Source organism: Somniosus microcephalus, chromosome 2 (assembly GCF_052327205.1).
Source record: "Somniosus microcephalus isolate GS21.2 chromosome 2, FLI_Smic_1.0, whole genome shotgun sequence".
In the NCBI taxonomy this organism is placed as follows: Eukaryota; Metazoa; Chordata; class Chondrichthyes; order Squaliformes; family Somniosidae; genus Somniosus; species Somniosus microcephalus.
The window spans coordinates 262896462-262920548 of record NC_140988.1 but is presented as its reverse complement, the minus strand read 5'-3'; the positions used below and the strand labels follow the sequence as shown (position 1 = coordinate 262920548).

General features: G+C 49.2%; 1 protein-coding gene across 5 annotated transcripts in view; it reads right to left on the bottom strand.

The window, feature by feature from the left end:
• LOC147123364 (3',5'-cyclic-AMP phosphodiesterase 4D-like) overlaps window positions 1-24087 on the bottom strand; it is a 455522-nt gene that overhangs the window by 407277 nt on the left and 24158 nt on the right. Inside the window, exon 2 of one of the 5 annotated variants that reach the window (XM_085971605.1) lies at window positions 10934-11002. The exons of the other annotated variants lie outside the window; for them this stretch is intronic. The gene's annotated coding sequence lies outside the window, so the exon portion shown is untranslated. The remainder of the gene's footprint in view (window positions 1-10933; window positions 11003-24087) is intronic. 5 annotated transcript variants of the gene reach the window in all.

Sequence of the window (24087 nt, the reverse complement as noted above, 5' to 3'; positions counted from 1 at the left end):
CAAAAAAGATGATGACGTTGCACCTGGACGTCTGTCACAAATTCTATCTGACGCGGAAGAGGTGTTCCAACAAGGACTTGGGACTCTAAAAGGAGTAAAGGCAACCATAAAGATTGAGGATAATGCAACCCCAAAATTTTTCAAGGACAGACCGGTGCCATACGCGATACGCCCAGCTGTGGAAGCTGAACTGGAGAGTCTGAAGCGTTCGGGGGTGCTGTCTAAGGTGGACTGGAGCGAGTGGGCCACACCCATCATTCCTGTAATGAAGAAAGCATTGAGCAGCATGCCTGGGGAGCCAAGGAAGGTTCGCATCTGTGGGGACTTCAAGGTGACTGTGAACCCAGTCCTGCACACAGTACAGTATCCGCTTCCGCGGATAGAAGATATTTTCGCCTCACTATCTGGAGGGAAACGTTTTACAAAGATTGACCTGGCTCAAGCGTATCTACAAATGGAGGTGGAAGAAGCATCTAGGAAATACCTCACAATAAACACTCACAAAGGCCTTTACCAGTACAATCGACTGGTATTTGGGGTAGCATGGGCCCCGGCTATGTGGCAGAGGGCAATGGAACAAGTCTTGCAAGGGATCCCGGGGACCCAGTGTTATTTGGACGACATCCTGGTTACGGGCGAAAATGACAATGAACACCTTGCCAACCTGGAACAGGTGCTCACGAGATTGCAGGAATATGGGCTACGAGCCAACCGTCCCAAATGCGAGTTCTTCAGGAGACAAATCTCGTATTGTGGCCACATGATTGATGAGGAAGGGTTGCATAAGTCGCCGGACAAGATTGAGGCTGTAGTCAAGGCTCCAGCACCAGAAAATGTGTCGCAACTGAGGTCGTTCCTCGGGTTGGTGAACTACTACCATAAGTTCTTGCCGAATTTATCTCCAATTCTGCACCCACTGAACGCCCTCCTTCAAACTGGTGTAACATGGAAATGGAGTGATGAGTGTAAGCGTGCCTTTCAGGAATGTAAATGCCAAATCACTTCAAAAGAAGTATTGGCCCACTACAACCCAACACTACCGATTCGGTTGGCATGTGATGCGTCACCTTACGGCATTGGAGCGGTGCTGTCACACAAATTCCGTGACGGTTCAGAGAGGCCAATATCCTTTGCATCGCGCTCGCTAACCTCAGCCGAGCGTAACTACGCCCAGATTGACAGGGAGGCCCTCAGCCTGGTGTGGGGGGTGAAGAAGTTCAATCACTATCTGCACGGGCAGAAATTCACCCTACTGACTGATCATCAACCCCTGGTCTCAATTTTTAACCCAAAGAAGGGCGTTCCGGTGATGACGGCACAACGGCTGCAAAGATGGTCACTTTTTCTAGGGGCACATCAGTATGACATAGAGTACAAAGGTACAAAACAACTTGGAAATGCTGATGGGCTGTCGCGCCTACCGTTGCCTACGGCGGAAGAAGCACCTGCAGTGGACCCTGTGGAGATATTCCATGCGACCATAGTTGAATGTTTGCCTGTTACAAACGCAAGTATTGAGAAGGAAACCCGAAATGACCCGACACTCTCTCAGGTCTATGATTTGACGGTGAAGGGATGGCCAGCATATGGCGACTCACTGTTGCCAGCATTCTTGCCAAGGAGGGAACAGCTGTCAGTGTGCCGGGGAACCTTGATGTGTGGATCCCGAGTGGTAATTCCACCCAAGTTGAGAGATAGAGTACTCAATGAGCTTCACGAGGGTCATCTGGGAGGGGTAAAAATTAAGAGCCTAGCCAGGGCGTTTGTGTGGTGGCCGGGAATCGACAAAGAAATCGAGGATATGACCAAGAGATGCACAGGATGCCAGAAGGTCCAAAACGCTCCACCACAGGCCCCGCTACATCCATGGGAGTGGCCCTCATCTCCATGGCAACGGGTACACATTGATATCGCTGGTCCATTTATGGACTCAATGTTTCTAATCGCTGTGGACGCCCATTCGAAATGGCCAGAGGTCATTAAAATGTCCTCCACCACCACGGAGAAAACTATTGCAGTCCTAAGGACCATCTTCGCCAGGAATGGGTTGCCAGAACAGATCTGTTCCGACAATGGCCCACAGTTTGTGTCTGAGGATTTCCGGATGTTCCTGAAGAATAATGGGGAGAAACACTACACATCTGCCCCATATCATCCAGCCACAAATGGATTGGCTGAGAGGTTTGTTCAGACCTTTAAAAAGGCCATAAAGGCAATGTATAATGACGACATACCACTGCAACACAAGGTGGATAACTTCCTGTTTGCTTACCGGAATGCAACACATGCAGTAACCAACCAAACTCCAGCCGTACTGTTTTTTAACCGGAGACTAAGATGTCGCTTGGATTTGCTCAAACCAAACATAAGACGAGATGTTGAGGATGAGCAGTTCCAGCACATAAATGAGAAGCCAACCAGGAACTTCAAGATAGGGCAACCAGTCTTAGCCCGCGACTACCGAACAGAAAAATGGCAGCCAGCCACGATATGCACACAGCAGGGACCACTAATGTACACAGTGGACGTTGGAGAGAGCATCGTGAGGCGCCATGCTGACCAGATTCTAGAGTCACAGGAACAAGCCAAACCTGTACCACAAGCATGTGCACCTGGTAATGAACCCGAAGTACAGATGGCATCTACCTCAGAAGCAGGGGTATTGGAAGCTGACGAACCAACCAATGACAATGAGCCAGAATTGACTCCACCGCCAGAACAGGATACTCGAGAAAGGCGCTATCCAGTCCGGATCAGGAAGCCTCCTCAAAGATTGAACTTATAAATGACTATTTCAGTTGATGTATATATTACTGAGAAAATTGTAATTAGTTATTATTTAGTTGTTAAATGAATGTTATGTACTGTTTATCTAAAAGGGGAGGAATTGTTGTGTATGTACCTTTAAGGGAATAACTGGTCTTAGACTGCAGTACCGGCAGTGACCACCCCTGTATAAAAGGCCCTAGCAGGCTTCTGTAGTTTCAGTTTCAAGCTGCCTCTTGTTCAGTAAAGTACCTGTTAAACTGTTCTCCCGAAGTCCGTGTATTATTGAGGCGCGGACTTTACAGTTTCCGTAGCGATGGTGGAATAACCACTCTCCTCCCTCACAGCAAACATCCAGACTGCACCGACAGTTTGTTTCTCCTTAAGAGATATGGTTTCAGGTTTGGATCATCGCTGTCAAGCTTGCCCCTGACGATAATGTCCAGCACTGCAGACAACACTGGGTCGTTTCTGGTGTTTCGTCGGACCTGTGTCGAAGTAACAGGCACGTTCTCCACCTGCCTAAAATATCAGATGTCCATGCTACGCATCATAGGCTTGGTGACAGGCAGCGGCAACCTGGAAAGACCGTCGGCGTTGCCGTGCAGGTCAGACTTGCGATATCTAATGTCAAATGTGTGTGCAGACAACAGCAGCGCCCACCTTTGCATTCTGCTCGCAGCAAGTGACGGAATCCCTGTATGTGGCCCGAAGATGGTCGTGAGAGGGCGGTGATCTGTTAGTAGGGTGAACTGTCTCCCGTACAAATATTGGTGAAACTTGCGAACGCCAAAAACGATGCTCAGTGCTTCTCATTCTATTTGGGCGTAGTTAGTTTCAGCTCTGTTCAAAGTCCTAGATGCGAATGCTATCGGCTTCTCTTCTCCGTTTGGCATGATATGAGAAACGACCGCTCCCACACCATTTGACGATGCATCGCAAGCTAACTGTATTGGTAATGAAGGGTTAAAATGCGTCAAAGCCTCTGACTTCAGGAGCGTGTCCTTTGCTGTCATGAACGCCTCCTGGCACTTGTTAGTCCATTCCCACTTCTTGTCTTTACATAGCAACCAATGCAGCGGCCTCAGCATCGAGGCTAGGTTCGGTATGAACCGTCCATAGTAGTTCAGTAACCCTAGAAAAGAACGCAGCTGGCTGATATTTTCAGGTGCTGGGGCATCCACGATTGCCTTGGTCTTGGACGGTGCCTTGTGAAGGCCTGTGGCATCGATCACATGACTGAGGTACTCAACTGATGCCTGAAAAAATCGCATTTATCCCTGCGAACTCTGAGTCCATAATCCCTCAGTCTCTGTGGTGTTGTGTCCAAGTTACGCAGATGGTCTTGGTCATCACACCCAGTAACTAAGATATCATCTAAGTAGCACTGGACTCCAGGCAATCCACTAAGGATCTGGTCCATAGCACGTTGGAAAAGCGCTGGAGCTGATGTAATTCTGAAAGGAAGTCGACGATGTAGTGTATGTACCCGTCTACCTTTAAGGGAACTACTTTAGGTGTGGCACCATTTGTTTGGCTTCTGTATACTGTAATACCGATAGTGACCACACCAGTATATAAGTGTTGTGGCATGATTGCTGGGGCAGATTCGCCCGGACCTTCGAATAGTAAAGACCTGTTTTGTTTGTTACTTCTGAAGTCTGTGTATTTATTAACTGCACAACCCACAGACTTTACAGTGGCGACGAGTCCGATCGTACCCTGCGGCAAGATTACCAAAGCAAGAAGAGCGTCGAAGAGAGGCAACCGCCCTCGTCATGCTGCTGGAAGAAAACACAAGGCTGCAGCAGGAGAAAGATGGAAGACTTTAGCAACAAAAGCTTCCATTAGCAACAGGCACTGACTACCCTTCTACCACGGTGCGGAGTGAGCCGATCAGCAGGGAACAAGGCGGCCGAAGAGACTGTGAGTAGGGGAAGGTGTAGAAGTATCCGGAGGATAAGGGCAGAGCACTCGACCTCGGTCGAGGGGGAGCTGTGCCGGCCAAAAGTCGGGTCCAACGGCGTCGGGTGACAGCCGGACCGCGATCGGCGGGAAAAATCCGGGCAGCGACCGCAGCCACGAAGCGCTGAGCCTGCCAGTAGGCGCGGGAAGAGAAACCCAGCCGCAGCCGGGGAGGGAAACACCGGTCTGCGAGAGGGCTGGGGAGGCGAACGGGAACCATGCGGGTGAGAGCCGGGTATGGAGAGAGAGACTGCGAGGAGCCAGTCCAGCGGCTGAGCTGTTCTCCACCAACAGGGTACTCAAAGCCGGCAAAACCGAACGTGCAGGAGTGGGTGAGAGACACAGCCGAAAACGGGGTGAGAGACTGCGCAAGAGCCAGTCCAGCGGCTGAACTGTTCTCCACCAACGGGGTACCCAGGGCCGGTAGCACCGAACGTGCGGGTGAGAGAGCGACAGAGCCGGGTACGGAGAGAGAGACTGCGCGAGAGCCAGTCCAGCGGCTGAACTGTCCTCCGTTAACGGGGTGTACCCAGCGCCGGTTGGGCCGTGCGGGCGGGAGGAACAGACATAGCTGAGTAAGGGGAGCTGTGCGGAAGCCAGCCAGCGGCTGAACCTGTCCGCTGTGGGGGAAGCGTACCCCTTCCACCGGGAAGAAACGCGGGAAGCCGCCAGAAGCGGGAAACCGCCATTTTCGCGGGAAAAACCGCCATCTTGATTGACATACCGCCATTGAAGTGGGCGGGGAGAGAAGGAAAGAGCGGGAAACCGCCGATTTCGCGGGAAAACCGCCATCTTAGAAACAAACAAATAAATAAGAATACTTAAAGAAATACTGGTGCTGCTCCCAAGGGAAGAAAAATGCCTAAGCGAGGGAATATTAACGACTTTAATTCGGAAATAGAAGACTGGGCCACGTACGTGGAACGCATAGAGATCTATTGCGAAGCCAACAAAATAGAGGAAGACGACAAGGCGATAACATTGCTAAACTCGATGGGGGCAAAAACATACGGGCTCTTGAAGCATCTAATAGCACCAAATAAACCAGCGGATCAGACTTTCGAAGAGATTGTGGCTGTGCTGAAGGACCACTTGAACCCCACACCGCTGATGCTGGCTGAACGATTCAAATTCTACGCAAGAACGCAGAAGAAAGACGAAAGCAACGCGGAATACTTGGTCGAACTGCGTAGGCTAGCGAAATACTGCCAGTTCGGAGGGAATCTGACAGAAGCGCTGCGGGACAAGTTCGTATGCGGATTGTCCAAAGAAGGGACGCAGAAGCGACTACTGGAAGAGAACGACCTCACACTGGACAGGGCTGTCCTTATAGCTGCATCGCACGAAGCCGCAGCGAAAGGAACGGCGGAAATGCAACTAAAGGCGGCGGCACTCGGGGTGGACCAAATTACTTCAAGCACAACAAAATGCTACCGTTGTGGGAAGACAACGCATGACCAGGATCAATGCTGGTTTAAGAACCAAGAGTGTAGGAAGTGTGGCAAACTGGGTCACATCGCGAAGGTATGCCGGTCCGGGAAAAAGACCAATAATCAAAGGAAGCCACCACCAGAAAAGTACAACAAGGTACACAAGGTGGCTGAGAAGAGTTCAGACGAACAGAATTCAGACTCAGACCCAAACAACCAGGAGCTGGGTAGTCTGAGAATCCACAAGGTGGGTAAAGAAACGGATCTACAGGCCATCTGGGTCATACTAAAAATAGCTGGAGTCCAAGTAAGAATGGAGCTGGACACTGGATCAGCTCTATCAGTCATCAACCGAAGGGACTACCACCGGCTATTCTCTCACATACCTTTAAGAAATACCAAGTTCGTATTACAGACATACACGGGGCATAACGTATACCCCGTGGGGAAAATAAGAGTCAAGGTGAGAGATAGGGGTAAAGAACACCCAAGAATGAACTTGTACGTATTATCTGAGGGAGGACCACCACTTCTAGGACGGGAGTGGATTAAGAAAATAGACATGGAATGGCATTACCTAAAAGCCATAATGAGGGAGGACTCGGTGCAAGCTATTAGCTCAGATTCTGAAATGGATGATGATAAGACCAAGTCGGAAATGGAAGACAAGGCTAAAAGGGACTTGCCGATGATGGGAAAGAAAACGAAGACATGCAGAAGGACTTATGGTACCAAGAAGAATAAAGCTGCAGAGCAGAACTCCAGGTTGACAGAGAATTCTGAGCCTGTTCAAGCAAAGGATTCATCCATGACGGAAGAACACCGAGCTCGGACGCAAACTTATGTCAAAGTACGACAACAATTAGAACAGTTGAGTGACCGTCTCGTACAGGAGATGAAAAATATGGAAAAGTTCTGGGACACCGAATGGGGGAACCTGGAAAGACTACAGAGACAGCTAGCTCAAGCAGAGAGCGACCATAGAGCCATCGTGGTCAAATACCAATCACATTCCCCTGATGCTGTTCAGGAACTAGAATATTTACAGAATGAACCAAAGGAAGAGGAATCTTCAGGGAGCCAGGATTTTATTCCAGTTCTTCTCTACGACTCCTTACAAGCAGAGTGTGAGAAGTTGAAAGAACAGTATGAACAGGCCCAGGCTACAATTCTGGAGGGGGTTAACTCGGCAGCCTCCGAAAAGCTAGTTGCAGTAGAAGCATATGAACAACTAAAGGTTGAACATGAGCAAGAAGTCCAAAGGCTGCAGGAAATTCTTGATGAACTCAAGGCCAAGACAGACTCATCGATAGAAGCTCCATCCATAGATGAGCAATTAGAGGTGAAAATCATGGCAGGGCATGAAAGACAGGATGTCCAAGAACTTATAAAAACATTGAAGGACACCCAAGACAAGTATGAGGCGGCAATGACCGAGGTTCAACAACTTGAAGAACAGATTCAACTGGGAATCCTTTCAGTGGAAGAACAGGACACTGTAAGAATGGTCCCTGAACATGAACTAGAGAGCATCAGGGCGCAACTTTGCCGAGCGCTGAAAGCCAAAGTTCAAGAGCAACGTAAGGTGGAAGTATTGGAGAAAGAGGTGGATGAAATGGAGAAGACTCTGATCCACCGTGTTCCCAGGGAAGAGTTAACGGTCGGCCAACTCCTTCATATGCTGAAGGACAAGACTCGGCAAGGGGAACAATCTGAACACGAGCTTCAATCTTCAGGGGGAACGAGTTCGGAGCTCTCAAAAGTCACGGAGATAGCTGAGGTGGCAACACAAATTTTACAAGGATGCCAAAAGTACATTGAATCACGTCAAGGTGAACAGAAGAATGTGGAAACCGTTATTTCAGTAGAAGGGTTAAATAGCCTGATAACGCAATTACCGATGGAAAGGAAGGTATTGAACTCACAAATGAGGTCCGTCGTGAAGGAATGGCAGATAACCCAGGAAGAGCGGGATGAATATGAATGCATGAAGAAGGCTTTTCAAGAAAGATGTTTAGGGAAGGAACCACCGTCAGCTAACGTCCAGACGGGTGAGGAGGAAGAAGAAGTCTCTCTCGCTGGCCTAACTCAGGACGAACCTGAATATTACCATGACCTGTTGAGTGACACTGAATATTACGAGGATGTGGTCTGCCCAGCTTGTGATGAAAACTCTCAAAGTGCTGAAATCCGGATGAAGCACTTAAGGTCTAAGGAACATAGAGAGTTGGTGGCGCTACAGCTGGCAGCCGAGAAAGGAGCTCCGAGAGTTTCAAAAAGGCAGAAAAGAAAAAGAAGAAGCAGAAGATAATAACTGTCTAAAATATTAGCACTTCTACCATTCCAGGTGGGACATTACGAAAGGAGCTAAATTAGTTGAAAAACTGGAAAATGTCAAGACAGCCAGTTGGTTGTAAAAGTCCGCACTGCTGGTTCAACAGATGAAAGTTCAAGCTGTTACGTCAAGAAAAAGGCTATGGAGGATTCACGCTAGCCAGGTGAACCGGCTACACCAAAGAAATGTTGTTCGGAACGAGTCAAGATCAGAGACTGAATCTATGAACTGTTTCCGTAGAGACTGAACCTGTGAACTGTTTCCACCGAGATTATATTTGTAAATTGTTTTATATGACATTGACTCCACCGAGATTATATCTGTAATTTGTTTTATAGGAATTTGAAGATATGTATGTTTAACGGGGACTCTGTAAGTAATAAGCTAAAAAGGGAGGATTGTAGTGTATGTACCCGTCTACCTTTAAGGGAACTACTTTAGGTGTGGCACTATTTGTTTGGCTTCTGTATACTGTAATACCGATAGTGACCACACCAGTATATAAGTGTTGTGGCATGATTGCTGGGGCAGATTCGCCCGGACCTTCGAATAGTAAAGACCTGTTTTGTTTGTTACTTCTGAAGTCTGTGTATTTATTAACTGCACAACCCACAGACTTTACAGACGATACCTAAATAGGCCCTTGTGCGTCACAATAGTCAGCATTTCTCGTGACTGTTCATCCACATGCATTTGCAGGTAGGCTTGACAGAGGTCGATTGTGCTAAACTTCTGGCCCCCAGCAAGTCCCGCAAACAAATCATCAATATGGGGAAGCGGATATTGCTCCACTGACAATACAGTGTTAACAGTTACTTTAAAATCTCCACATATCCTAACTCCACCCCCTTTCTTGAGCACTGGTATGATGGGCATTGCCCATTCACTCACGCTGACTGGTTCTAGTACTCCGCTTTCAACTAGGGCTTCTAAGTCAGCCTCGACTTTTGGTCTGATGGCATAAGGTACGGGTCGTGCCTTCATGAACTTGGGTTTGCTATCCTGCTTAATACGAAGCTTCGCAGTAATATCTTTCATGCTACCCAGTTCTCCATTAAAGACTTCTGCATGTTTCTTTAAGATGGCGGGTAAGCCTGGATCATTGTGTGACATCATGTAGACTGATGACCAGTCTAATTTTATTCTCTCCATCCACGAACGTCCCAGCAGGGAGGGGTAGTCTCCTTTAACTACATAGAGTGGTAACTTCCTAGTTTGTCCATTCAACTGAACTGTGACCTGTGATACCTCTCACGGTTACTCTTTCACCGGTATATGTCTTTAACACTATGTTAGCTGGCTGAAGTGGAAGGTGCTTTAATGTCTTTTTGTAGACTGTCTCTGACATAAGAGATACTGCTGCCCTGGTATCGATCTGCATTCGCACAGGCTGCCCCTCTAGCAAGGGTGAGACCCAGTAGCCATGCGAATCCCCAGCTACAGTCAGCACGTTCAGTGATAGTTCCTCCTCTGAAGTGTCACTTGCCTCTGTTTTGTCCTGTTCTACAGAGTGGACATGCTTCTTTGTCTTTTGCCTGAATGGTTTTTTTCTTCCTTCCGTCTTTGACATTTTCTCTGTGTCCTTTTTATTTCTGCATGCGCGCTGAATATGTCCCTTTTTACCACAGCTGTGGCAATCCATGTCCACACACCAGCATGCAGACGCAAGATGCCCCATTTTGCCACAATGGAAGCATGGCCCTTGGCTCTCTGTTCTTACTTTGTGCACTTTTTCTGTTGCACCCAACTGTTGAGCTTCCTTAGCTGCCAATTCCATGGAAATACTGATTTCAATGGCCTTTTGTAGAGTCAGATTACTCTCCGTTAATAGTCTCTTCTGTATGGCTTCAGTTCTCATACCACACACTAGCCTGTCTCTTATAGTATCATTTAGCACGTCATTAAACTCACAGTGCTCTGATAGTCTTTTTAGTGCAGCTACAAAGATGGTCACTGTTTCTCCTTCTTCCTGGTTACGCCTGTGGAACCTAAACCTCTTAGCTATGACTAGGGGATTGGGTGAAAAATGCCCTTTTAATATCTCCACCATTTCGCTATATTGTTTAGTCCCTGGTTTATCTGGATGCACTAAAGTACGCAAAAGATTGAAAGTCTTTGGTCCCATCACACTTAACAATGTAGGTACTACTTTGTTCCCTCCAATGTCATTTGCTTGTGTGAAGTATTCAAATCGTTCTGTGTATGAGCTCCATTGTTCGACATTCTCATCAAACGGTCCAATGTTACCGATAATTCCAGCCATTTTCCTTCTCTCAGGCTCCTAATTATCATTCACTAAGGATCCTTCCAATGTTGAACTCAACTAAAATCACTATCAGTTATTTAGTGCTTCAATTCACAGATCGTTTCATAGTTGAATAAATGTCCTTCCCGATTTACTCACTGCTTTTTCTCCCCTTCCTCAAGTCGTTAGTACCTTATACGCCGTCTCGTCTTCCCGCCATTTCAAGCTCCTTTATCCTCGAGCCAGCCTCACTTTAATTAACTGTCCATGGCAAAAATAACAGTTTTAAACATGTAAAACCCGACTATCTTCCGCACAGCAGAGCCACATAAGTTCAGACGTCCTCGTCGCCACTTTTGTTAAATCGCAAGAGTTTAATAACCTTGCTTTTATAACAATTAAAAGAGTACGCAGGAGACAGAGTTCAGTTAACAGCCAACACTTTCAAGAGAGTCTTCTCACCTTCATGCACTCTATTTCCCATAGTGCATTGCACATCACAACTACGGTAAGCTATGTGGGACAATTCAAATACAACATTCAAAATACACAACAGAAAGGCTTTGGGGAGTCAGGAGGTGAGTCACTCGCTGCAGAATACCCAGCCTCTGACCTGCTATTGTAGCCACAGTATTTATGTGGCTGGTCCAGTTAAGTTTCTGGTCAATGGTGACCCCCCCCGCCCCCCAGGATGTTGATGGTGGGGGATTCGGCGATGGTAATATCATTGAATGTTAAGGGGAGATGGTTAGACTCTCGCTTGTTGGGGATAGTCATTGCCTAGCACTTGGCAATGATCCATCTCGGCCTCCTCCTGAGGGCCCCACCATCACAGAAGCCAGTCTTCAGGCAATCGGATTCACTCCATGTGATATCAAGAAATGGCTGAACACACTGGATACAGCAAAGGCTATGGGCCCTGATAACATCCTGGCAATCGTGCTGAAGACTTGTGCTCCAGAACTAGCTGCACCTCTAGCCAAGCAAAGTGATGGAAGTTGTCATCAACAGTGCTATCAAGCTATTCTGCCAAGATCACTCAGCTCCCGAACTCATTACAGCCTTGGTCCAAACATGGACAAAAGAGCTGAATTCCAGAGGTGAGGTGAGAGTGACTGCCCTTGACAGAGTGTGGCATCAAGGAGCCTTAGTAAAATTGAAGTCAATGGGAATCGTGGGGAAAACTCTCCACTGGCCAGAGTCATACCTAGATACCTGTGGAATTCTCTGCCACAGAGGGCAGTGGAGGCCAGTTCATTAAATATATTCAAGAAAGAGTTGGATATATTTCTTAAGGCTAAAGGGATCAAGGGATATGGGGAGAAGGCAGGGACAGGGTACTGAATTTGGATGATCAGCCATGATCTCATTGAATGGCGGAGCAGGCTCAAAGGGCCGAATGGCCTACTCCTGCTCCTATCTTCTATGTTTCTATGTTTCTAAAGGAAGATTGCTGTGGTTCATAAGCAAAATACTGCAGATGCTGGAAATCTGAAATAAAAACAGAAAATGCTGGAAATACTCAGCAGGTCAGGCAGCATCTGTAGAGAGAGAAACAGAGTTAACATTTCAGGTCGATAACCCTTCATCAGAACTGGAAAAGGTTGGAGATGTAACAGGTTTTTAAGCAAGTGTAGGGCAGGGAGAGGGGGGAGGGGAGGAAAGAACAAAAGGGAAGGTTTGTGCTAGGATTCAAGGCAGCAGAGATCAAGAGACAAATGAGATGATGGTGCAAGGCAAAAGGACAAGTTAAGGGGACAAGTTAAGAAACAAAAGATGACTCTAGATGAAGTGTAAATGGCAATGGCAGGATGATCAACAGCTGCATTGCAAGAGAGAGAAAGAAAATGATAGGGGCAGAGGTTATGGTCTGAAATTGTTGAACTTGATGTTAAGTCCAGAAGGCTGTTAATTGCCTAATCGAATGATGAGGTGCTGTTCCTCGAGCTTATGTTGAGCTTCATTGGAACAGTGTAAGAGGTCGAGGACGGAGAGGTCAGAGTGGAAGTGGAGTGGAGAATTAAGGTGACAGGCGACTGGAAGCTCGGAGTCACCTTTACGGACTGAATGGAGGTGTGCCGCAAAGCGATCACCCAATCTGCATTTGGTCTCCCCAATGTAGAGGAGACCGCATCGTGAGCAGCGAATACAGTATACTAAATTGCAAGAAGTACAAGTAAATCACTGTTTCACCTGGAAGGAGTGTTTGGGGCCCTGGACAGTGAGAAGGGAGGAGGTAAAAGGGGAGGTGTTGCATCTCCTGCGGTTGCACGGGAAGGTGCCTGGTGAAGGGGAAGGGGTGTTGGGGGCGATAGAGGAGTGGACCAGGGTGTCGCAGAGGAAGCGGTCCCTTCGGAATGCTGAAAGGGGAGGTGAGGGGAAGATGTGTTTGGTGGTGGGATCAAGCTGGAGGTGGTGGAAATGGCGGAGGATGATCCGTTGAGTGTGGAGGCTGGTGAGCGAAATGTGAGGACAAGGGGAACCCTATTGTGGTTCCAGGAGGGAGGGGAAGGGGTGAGAGCAGAAGTGCGGGAAATAGAACGGATATGGTCAAGGGCCGTGTCAACCATGATAAAGGGGAATCCTCGGAAAAAGGAAGACATGTTGGAAGCACTAGTATGGAAGGTGGCATCGTCAGAGCAGATGCAGTGGAGATGGAGAAACTGGGAGAATGGAATAGAGTTCTTACAGGAAGCTGGGTGGGAGGAAGTGTAGTCCAGGTAGCTGTGGGAGTCAGTGGGCTTATAGTGAATGTTTGTCAATAGCCTATCCCCAGAGATGGAGACAGAGAAGTCGAGGAAGGGAAGGGAAGAGTCGGAGATGGACCATGTGAAGGTAAGGGAAGGGTGGAAATTGGAAGCAAAGTGAATGAAATTTTCTAGTTCAGGGCGAGAGCAGGAAATGGCATCAACATACCGGAAAAAGAGGTGCGGGAGTAGGACTGGAACAAAGAATGTTTCACATATCCCATGAAAAGGCAAGCATAGCTCAGAAGATTGCTGTGGTTGTTGGGGGCCAATTATCTCAGCCCCAGGACATCACTGCTGGAGTTCCTCAGGGCAGTGTCCTGGGCCCAACCATCTTTAGCTGCCTCATCAATGACCTTCCCTCCAACATAAGGTCAGAAGTGGGGATGTTCGCTGATGATTGCACAGTGCTCAGTTCCATTTGCAACTCCTCAGATAATGAAGCAGTCCATGCCCGCATGCAGCAAGACCTGGTCGACATTCAGGCTTGGCCTTGCCAGCGACACCCACACCCCAGGAACGAATGAAAATAACCTAATATGGGAGCCAGGAAGGGAAGTTAGGTGGTCAGCAGTTTAGTGGGAATAGCATCAAGGGAGCAGGAAGTGGGTGTCATGAACAAAAGCTCAGAGAGGGCTAGAGGGGAGATTAGAGAGAAACTAGAGAAAGATGTGAGTTAAGGGCTAGGGCAGGGGGAAACCTTAAAAGAAGTTTGGCCCGGTGGGCGAGGGGAAGGGAGAGAAATAACTTTCGCCAGTATTGCTCCCCTATTTCCTGACGCAAGTCGGAGGATGGGATATGCAATTTCAAGTATAAAGAGTGGCCCAGGACCACTCATATCCAAAACATGAATTATGCCTCCAGACCAACAATCAGATGCTCTTTAATTAGTGCCCACTCGGTCAGCAATCAGGAATCAATTGTTATTGTATGTGCCAAAATGCGATACATGAAGACAGACAGAAAGTATCCACTTTTTTCCATATAGTCAGATAATGACACAGTTATCCAAAAAAAAACGTAATAACTGAATTATGGTTATTCACGATGCAAAAGCTGTATTTTATTATTGCCTATTTAAAATATTCCAGTTAATTGAAACCAGACACTTTTGTACAGCAGTATTCACAAACAGGTCTCTTTTAGCACAGTAAAACACGACTCCCTTAACTTGCATTAAGAAGGCATTATGCTTAAATCACAAGTATCCCTTGTGAACATTGTCAGAACAAGCTGGGAAGCAGTTCTCCTCATGAGGGCATATTTAATAACCTCCAGCAATATTTGTAGTAATTTGTTGAACTGTTTGGAACATTTTAGCAGTAATCAGTAACAATATCAGTATCGGTCAGCACAGGGAATAGTTGGGCAAGCTCAATTTTCATTTGTAGCTCAAAAGGAGTTGTAACCTGAAGAGTCTTTGTGGGGAATTTTGACCCCAAAGGACAGGTGGGTTGGGGGCGAGTGGGAGATAAAAATGTCAAAGTCTCAAACCCGACTCCACCCACCCACTTCCGGTTTTAACGGAGGCGGGTCGGCGGGGGGTGGGGCGCGCGCAGACGACCAATCTGCTCTCAGGAGGTAGGTCAGTCAGTAAAATCTTTTGAAGAGGCTGCATGCCTCCATTTCAAAAGGATTTTTAATTTTGACCCATGGAGGCCGTGTTTCCCAGGCCTCGGGAAACGTGGCAGATGAAAGGAGCCAAGAAGGGCCGGATCCATGAGGTAAGTGCAGTTGCAGCATGACTTGTGGGCAAGGAGAAGTAGGAGTGTTTCCTCCAGGCCCAACAAGTGGCCCTCTTTACAAACCCCGTGATCTGCCAACCCCCACACCCCCCTGATCTCAGACTGCTCCCCCAGTCTCTAACTCACCCCACCCCCAATTTCCCGACCAGGCTGACCTCCCCCCACGATCGCCGGCTCCCACCAACCCCCGCAGTCTCCGCCTCCCACCAGCCCACTTCAATCTACTCCCCCAGCCCCTGCAATCTCCGACTTGCCGCCGCCGCCCCCCCCCACCGCCACCTCCATCTGCCACCCCCACCGTCCCACGCGAGCGATTTCCTACTTAATTTCTGCAGATGTCTGGGAAATCCATACTTCTGGATTTCCTGTTCGGAAATCCTCACCCCCCACCCCCACCCACCTCCCCCTCTCTTCACGGCCTTGAGTAAATATCAGGGCCTTTAAGTTACCAAACAAGAAGTGACATGTTGTCTCCGGCAATCAAATGTGTCTGTTGTATAAGGATCAACGTCTTAATTCATTGATGAAATGCTCGACAATTAAAAGAATATTTCTTTAGTCAACCCAAGGCTTTAAATAAACATTTAAAAAAAACTTAAAGGATGTAAATTGTAAAAGATTACAATGAAAAAATTATTGCAGTTCTTTATTAGATTTTTTTTTATCTAAAGCTAACTGTAGCAGATAAGTGATCTTTTTGTATTACTTCTATCTTTTTCGAAGATAACACTTTAACAGCACTAACAGGGAAGCAGTTGCACCAGAAGTGCAGTGGGGCGGAATTTCTACCTATCATTTTGTAGAAATTGTGGTCCATTCATTTAAATATTCACTGCCGTGCATGCTTTGTATAGTGAACACCAGAGTTATGTTGAGCAGGCGGAAAATACATTGGGAGATCGGAGTTAAGTTGAGGATGCGTCCTGAATGATTACAACACTAGGGGTGGGGACAGAAAATCTGTTTGGCAGTAGCAGAGTCCTGGTACAGCAGCATAATCCTACTGCTTCCTATAAGGGCATTGGCAGTACTAGAAGAAGCAACACAAGTGGGAGCAACAGTTATGTCAGAGAAAGCTACAAGGAGAGCTTTCAATTTCAGGAGGTCTGAAGTCAATATTTTGCTGGGGGATATTAGAAGAAGGGACTGGCTGTTGGGATCAGGAGCAGGAGACATCTGTGACAGGAATCCAAGACTAGATAGGGATGGGAGAACTAACAGGCATGAGTATAAAATACATAATGAGAGTTAGGTTAGATGCTAGGAAGCATTTATTTTTATTAGTGTCCTGTTCCATGGAACAGATTCCTGAAGTGGGTCCGGAGTATGGATTTCCTACATACCTTGAAATAGGAGCTGGCCAGGTTCCTTAGAGAGGAGCTCAGTTCAAGTTATAAAAGGTAAGTTGTGGGGTAGCTGGAATTAGTGATACTCATGAATTACATGGTTTCCTAAAGCCGTATGGCCTACTCCTGCTCCTATTTCTTATGTTCTTTCAGGGGTCACATAAAACAGCAACACAAATATTCTGTCACCAGTAAATGATGTAGAAAGATAGGTAAAGTCAGTTGTATAGACCTCCCTCATTTTCTCCTTTCATGCTGTATGTTCTTTATCCTGTGCACTCTCACCCCTGGTGTAGTATATTGTTGGAGTTGACAGAAATCAACAGGCTGAGACTTTTCTTTAAGCAAAAACAAAACGTTTCTTACTTTAATCAATCTGCACGAGGTCTGAAGGCTCAGCCCCATGCAGGGACTATGACGTCATCACGCAACCGACGTCATGACGTCATCATGCAACCAACGTCATGACGTCATCACGTTCCCGACACTCTTAAAGGGACCCTGCACCAATAACCCAACCCAGCATGTACATATCACAACATTGCTATACAAAGTGAATTGTGTTTAGGTACATATAACAGCATTGGCTATACATTGTGTTCTTGTCCCTATGTGGTCTCTGCCACATACGTCCCCCCAGAATTCACTAGTACTGGCAATGTCAGTCGTTGGGGGGGCCGGATCACACGGTTGGAACGGCTCCTCAATTCCAGGGTGGGGACCGGGGGGTTTGTCGGAGGGACCTCGGGAGCTCGGTGGTGGATTGAGGGTGTGGAAACCGGAGGTTGGCCCCGTCTCGGGGGCTGTGCCAACTCAACGAGTTGGTCCAGATCCAGGTGGGCCGGCTTGAGACGGTCCACGGAAATGCAGTCCGGCTTACCGCCGGCATCCACGACGAAGGTCTTGTCCCCGCTTTCCAGGACGCGGAATGGTCCATCGTAGGGTGGCTGAAGAGGTCCCCGGTGGGCGTCGTGGTGGACGAAAACGTACTCCGCCGCACGAAGGTCGAGCGGAACGTGGGACTGCGGGAGGCCGTGCTCCGACGTGGGCACCGGAGCGAAAACCTTGGCGTTGTCCAGAAGGTCGGACCGCTGACGGGCTGCGGACCAAGGTTCCGTTGCGTTGGGGACGAAATCCCCGGGAACCCGCAGCGGCTGTCCGTAGACGAGCTCGGCGGACGAGGATTGGAGGTCCTCCTTGGGAGCGGTCCTGAGTCCCAGCATGACCCACGGGAGTCTGTCGATCCAGCCGTCGTCCCGGAGGCTGGCTCGGAGTGCGGCCTTCATGGAGCGATGAAACCCGTCGCACAGCCCGTTAGCCTGAGGGTGGTAAGCTGTGGTGCAGTGGAGTTTCAACCTGAGGCCTCGGGCGACAGCGTTCCAGAGCTCTGACGTGAACTGGGGCCCCCGGTCGGAGGAAATGTCAGGTGGAGCGCCGAACCGGGCGACCCAAGTGCTGATGAACGCCCGAGCCACATCGGCGGCCATCGTTGAAGACAGCGGGATGGCTTCCGGCCATCGGGTGGTTCTGTCGGCCATTGTGAGGAGGTGGGTGAATCCGCGGGAGGGCGGTAGGGGCCCCACCAGGTCCACGTTAACGTGGTTGAACCACCTCTCGGGCACCGCGAAAGGCGCCAACGGGGCCTTAGTATGGCGATGTACTTTTGAGCGTTGGCATACCACGCAGGTGCTGGCCCAGTCGCGAATGTCTTTCCTGAGCCCGTGCCAGACGAACTTGGCCACCACCAGCTTCTGTGATGGCTTCCTGCCCGGGTGGGAAAGATTATGGATGGCGTCGAATACTTGCCGTCTCCACCCTTCGGGCACGACGGGACGTGGCTGCCCAACGGAGACGTCGCACAGGAGTGTGGTGCCGGCAGCGTCGAACACGACATCTGCTAGTTGAAGGCCTGTGACCGCCGTCCTGTAGGCCTGGACGTCCGGGTCGGAGGCCTGGTCGGCTGCCATGCAGGTGTAGTCGATGCCGAGGTGCACGGCGCTGGCGACGGCTCGGGAGAGACAGTCGGCAACAGGGTTGTCTTTCCCAGCCACATGCTGGATGTCCGTTGTAAACTCCGAGATGAAGGCCAACTGGCATTGCTGACGGGCCGACCACGGCTCGGAGGCTTTGGCCATGGCGAAGGTCAACGGCTTGTGGTCCACGACCGCCGTGAACGGGCAGGCCTCCAGCAGGAAACGGAAGTGTCGGACGGCGAGGTAGAGGCCGAGAAGCTCGCGATCGAAGGTACTGTACTTCCGCTCGTTGGGGCGGAGCTGCCGGCTGAAGAAGGCGAGCGGCTGCCAGGCGCCGTTGACCCACTGTTCATGGACGGCGCCGACCGCATAGTCCGAGGCGTCGGTGGTGAGAGCGATCGGCGCATCGGGCAACGGATGCGCCAGCATGATCGTGTTAGCCAGGGCCCTTTTCGTGTCCATGAAAGAATTGGCCATCTCATCAGACCAGTTGACGGCGAGTTTGTCGGGCTTGCCTTTGAGGGCCTCGTAAAGGGGCTGCATAAGCTGGGCTGCTCGGGGGACGAAACGATGGTAAAAGTTCACCATGCCCAAAAACTCCTGCAGGGCCTTAACGGTGAGGGGTCGCGGGAAGTCCATCAGGGCCTCCACTTTTGATGGGAGTGGCACCGCCCCGTCCTTCGTGATGCGGTGCCCAAGAAAGTCGATTGAGGACAGCCCGAACTGGCACTTGGCCAGGTTGACGACTAGGCCGTGTTGGCTGAGTCGTTCGAAAAGAGTCTGGAGGTGGGACACATGTTCCGTCCTGGAGGTGCTGGCGATGAGGATGTCGTCCAGGTATACGAGCAGGAACGTCAGGTCCCGTAACACGGTGTCCATAAGGCATTGAAAAGCCTGTGCAGCGTTTTTGAGGCCGAATGGCATGCGGAGAAATGCGAATAGCCCGAATGGGGTGATCACCGCGGTTTTCAGGACATCCTGCGGCCGGACGGGGACCTGGTGATAACCCCGGACGAGGTCCACTTTCGAGAATACCACTTTCCTGGCCAGGCGGGCGGAAAAGTCCTGGATGTGTGGAATCGGATAGCGGTCGGGGGTCGTCGCGTCGTTGAGACGCCAGTAGTCTCCGCACGGGCGCCACCCGCCGCCTGGTTTCGGGGTGATGTGGAGGGGTGAAGCCCACGGACTGTTCGACCGGCGGATGATGCCGAGGTACTCCATGGTGTCGAACTCGGCTTTGGCGATGTCGAGCTTCCCCGGGTCGAGGCGCCGAGCGCGGGCGTAGAAGGGCGGACCAGTGGTCGAAATGTGATGTTCTACCCCGTGTTTGGTGGCGGCGGACGAGAACGTGGGTTTTGTAAGGTCCGGGAACTGGGCGAGGAGGCGGGAAAACTTGTCGGAGGCCGAGAGTGCACTGGACAACTGCGTCGTGCAGGACCCACTGAGGGAACATGGGAGCGAGCTGAAGGTTTCTGCGTTGATGAGACGTCGGTTCTTGACGTCCACCAAAAGGCCATTGGCGCAGAGGAAGTCAGCGCCGAGAAGCGGGGTGGACACTTTTGCTGCGACAAAATCCCAGGTGAACCGTTGCCCGCCAAAACAAAGCGCCACGTTAAGTTTCCCGAAGGTGCGGATGGAACTGCCGTGGGCAGCTTTGAGGACAGGGCCGTGGATCCCCCCTTGAATGTCTATGGTTGACGCGGGCAGGACGCTCACCTGGGCGCCCGTGTCACAAAGGAAACGACGTCCGGAGTCGGCATCTGTAATAAACAACAAACTGCCGGAACGGCCGACAGACATGGCAGCCGACGAGTGGTCTTTAGTTTGCTTCGACGCGGGAAAACTGCATGGGGGCTGGCACTTCCTGGCTTTGGGGCCGAACTGCACATGATAGAAGCAGAGGCTTGAGGGTTGCCGCCGTTGGGCTGTATCAGTGGGGGCAGGGCTCCGCGTGGCTGTGCAGTACTGTTGCCCGGCAGAGAAAAAGTTGTCGGCCTCCTTGGCCAGGTCGCGGAAATTGGTAGTGGAAGAGTTGGCTAACGCTGACCGTACCTGACCTGGCAGCTGTTGGAGGAACAGTTCCTTGAAGAGGAAGCACGGCGTGTGTGTGCCCAGGAGGGCCAGCATGTGGTCCATCAGCTCCGAGGGCTTGGAGTCGCCCAGCCCGGGTAGAGAGAGAAGCCGGCGTGCGCGTTCGGCTTCGGTGAGTCCGAAAGTTCGTAAGAGGTGCGCCTTCAGCGTACCGTATTTGTTGAGCTCCGGGGGGTTTTCGAGCAGGTTCATGACTCTGGCCGCGGTGGAGCTGCCGAGAGCAGAGACGATGTAGTAGTACCTCGTGTCGTCCGCAGTGATGTCCCGGATTACAAATTGAGCCTCGGCCTGGGCGAACCAAGCGGCAGCCTGTTGTTCCCAAAACTCAGGTAATTTGACGGAAACGGCGTTCGTCGCCATTTCAGATGAGGTCTTTGGAATCGTCCAAAAGAGCAGCGGGGTCACCAATGTTGGAGTCGACAGAAATCAACAGGCTGAGACTTTTCTTTAAGCAAAAACAAAACGTGTCTTACTTTAATCAATCTCCATGAGGTCTGAAGGCTCAGCCCCGTGCAGGGGCTATGACGTCATCACGCAACCGACGTCATGACGTCATCACGTTCCCGACACTCTTAAAGGGACCCTGCACCAATAACCCAACCCAGCATGTACATATCACAACATTGCTATACAAAGTGAATTGTGTTTAGGTACATATAACAGCATTGGCTATACATTGTGTTATTGTCCCTATGTGGTCTCCACCACAATATCCTGGTTGGTGACCTGGTATCCTAACCAATATTCCACCCTCAAGCAACACCACCAAAAGACTAACTGGTTCAATGCTGTGTGTGGGACTTGTGTGCAAAATAGCTACCAGATTTGTTTACATAGTAACAGTCACTGCAATTTACAATAATTCATTGTATGTATATGAAACGCTGAGAAATTGCTGAGGTATAACAAGGCATTGTACAACTAACTGCATGTCTTTGCTATTCCATTTTCTGTAAACATAGAAACATAGAGATAGGAACAGGAGTAGGCCATTCGGCCCTTCGAGCCTGCTCCGCCATTCAATGAGATCATGGCTGATCTTCGTCTGAGATCATAGCTGATCTTACCAGTTCAGTACCCCGTCCCCGCCTTTTCTCCGTAACCCTTAATCCCCTTAGCCTTCAGAAATATATCCAATTCTCTCTTGAAAATATTTATTGAATTAGCCTTCACAGCCCTCTGTGGCAGGGAATTCCACAGGCTCACCACTCTTTGAGTGAAGAAATTCTTCCTCATCTCTGTTTTAAATGATTTGCCCGCTATTTTTAGACTGTGGCCCCTGGTTCTGTGCTCCCCGGCCATTGGAAACATTCTCTCTGAATTCAGCCTGTCCAGGCCAGCCATAATTTTATATGTTTCGATGAGATCCCCTCTCAATCTTCTAAACTCCAGTGAGTACAAGCCCAAACTATTCAATCTCTCCTCGTAGGTCATTCCCGCCATTCCAGGTATCAGCCTGGTGAATCGCCGCTGCACTCTTTCCATGGCAAGAACATCCTTCCGCAGATGGGGCGACCAAAACTGTACACAATACTCCAGATGCAGTCTCACCAACACCTTGTACAGCTGTAGTAAGGTATCCCTATTCCTATACTCGAACCCCCTTGATATGAAGGCCAACATACCATTTGCCTTCTTAATCGCCTGTTGCACCTGCATGCTCTCCTTCAGTGACTGGTGCACAAGAACACCCAGGTCCCTCTGCACTTCCCCATCTCCCAATCTATTGCCATTTAGATAATAATCCACCCTCCTGTTTTTACCCCCAAAGTGGATAACCTCGCATTTATCCACATTATAGTGCATCTGCCACGTATCCGCCCATTCCCCCAACCTGTCCAAATCGCACTGTAGCCTCCTGACATCCTCATCAGAGCCCACCCCTCCTCCTAGTTTAGTGTCGTCAGCGAATTTGGAAATATTGCATCCAATTCCCTGATCCAGATCATTTATATATATTGTGAACAGCTGGGGTCCCAGGACAGATCCTTGCGGCACCCCGCTGGTCACTGCCTGCCACTCCGAAAACGAGCCGTTTATTCCAACTCTCTGTTTTCTATCCGCCAGCCAGTTCTCTATCCACGTTAATACTTTGCCCCCAATCCCATGAGCCTTAATTTTGCATGATAAGCTTTTGTGTGGAACCTTATCGAAGGCTTTCTGGAAGTCAAGGTACACCACATCCACTGGCTCTCCCCCATCTATTTTACCAGTTACTTCCTCAAAAAATTCCAGCAGATTAGTCAAACACGATTTACCCTTTGTAAATCCATGTTGACTCTGTCCGATCCTTTCCCCATTTGTCAAGTGCTCCGCTATTTTATCCTTAATAATGGACTCTAGCATTTTGCCCACAACCGATGTAAGGCTTACTGGTCTATAATTCCCTGCTTTCTCTCTACCCCCCTTTTTAAATATCGGGGTAACATTAGCTACCCTCCAATCCACGGGTACTGTTCCCGAGTCAATGGAGTTCCGGAAGATGATCCTTAGAGCATCTGCTATCTCCAGGGCCACCTCCTTAAGTACCCTAGGATGTAGTTTATCAGGCCCCGGGGATTTGTCGGCCTTCAGTCCCCTCAACTTACCCAACACCATATCCCTAGAGATACTAATTTCTGTCAGCTCCTCCCTCTCATTAGTCCCTATGTTTGCCGATATTCCTGGGAGGTTATTTGTGTCCTCCTTTGTGAATACAGAACCAAAGTATGAGTTTAATTGGTCTGCCATTTCCTTATTCTCCATTATATATTCTCCCGAATCGGACTGCAAGGGACCGACTTGGGATTTTACCAGTCTTTTCCTCCTGATATACCGATAAAAGCTTTTGCAGTCTGTCTTTATGTTTGCTGCAAGTTTACTTTCGTATTCTATTTTCCCCTTCCTGATTAATCCCTTTGTCCTCTTTTGCTGTATCCTGTACTGCCCCCAATCTTCCGGTCTGGTGCTTTTTTTTGCCAGTTGATATGCCCTTTTTTTTGATTTTATGCTGTCCCTAATTTCCCTCGTTATCCACGGTTGAGTCACCTTTTTAGGTTTATTTTTATGCCAAACCGGTATAAACATGTTCTGGAATTCTTCCATTCTATCTTTGAATGCTTGCCATTGTCTATCCACTGTCAATCCCCCCAGAAACACCACCCAATCAATCTTACCCAATTCCCGTCTCATACCCTCGTAATTCCCTTTATTTAAGTTCTGGACCTTAGTCTCTGATTCAATTTCCTCACTCTCCATCTCGACTGAGAACTCGATCATATTATGATCGCTCTGACCCAAGGGGCCTCGTACAAGAAGATTGCTGATAAGTCCCTTCTCATTGCACAATACCCAGTCTAAAATGGCCTGATCTCGCGTCGGCTCCTCGACATATTGGTCCAGATAACCATCCCGAAAACATTCCAGGAATTCCTCCTCCTCAGAATTTTTACTAATTTGGGTAGT